This window comes from Pteropus vampyrus, unplaced genomic scaffold (genome assembly GCF_000151845.1).
Source record: "Pteropus vampyrus isolate Shadow unplaced genomic scaffold, Pvam_2.0 Scaffold70, whole genome shotgun sequence".
Lineage (NCBI taxonomy): Eukaryota > Metazoa > Chordata > Mammalia > Chiroptera > Pteropodidae > Pteropus > Pteropus vampyrus.
Genome location: NW_011888851.1, coordinates 2,102,479 through 2,103,304, shown reverse-complemented (window position 1 = coordinate 2,103,304; position 826 = coordinate 2,102,479).

The following is an 826-nucleotide window of genomic DNA, read 5'->3' as shown; positions in this document are numbered from 1 at the left end:
ATGTTGAACTCCCTGCACCCTATAATGGGAGCCTACTATTTCTACCAAAAAAAAAAAAAAAAATTCCCCATGTCTCCTATCCATTTGGGGCATAGCTCTGCCTCTTGTTCACTTTTGAGTAGCTTGTTTTCTTCTCCTAAGGGACAGGATACTGACTTGTGTCTCCTCTCAAAGGCCTCCCTTAAAAAGAAATGTCTCTCTGACCCACTCGTGATCTCCTAATGAGCTTGCCTACAATCCTTGATTTGCATACTTGCTCTTTCTAATCCCTTTGATATCTGCTTTTATATTCTCTTGACTTGATTTCAAATAACATGATTATATAGCAAAACTGCGGCGCAGCAGTATGAAGGAAACAAAAGATACAGAGTAATGGATGAGAAAATCAGTGATGACATTAATGTAGGTAAAGCCAATGAACTGTGGAGGTGGGAGGAGGAGACAGGGAGAACTGAAAGGGAAAAGAAGGAAAGAGGAAGGGAAAGATGAGCATGAGCATATGCAATCGAAGATGAATATAATAAGTACTGAGATGAATTATTGAGTTGAAGAGAAATTCAGTTTAATTTTCGATAGATCCACCTTCTGCTTTCTTTAAACCTCTAACTTATTAGGCCATTCCTTCCTACTGGTTTCGTAAAATTAGTATGGTTAGATTGATGTTTCCCAAGCTTTAGTAATTCTGTCAACTTCATGGTTTTTGTCATATACACCTTAATTTAGTAGTAGTTACTTATTTAATGTTGTACTTTAAATTGATTGTAAATTGACCCTTTAAACATTTTTTCTAAGAAATAATCAAGTTGTAATGTTTAATGAGCTATCT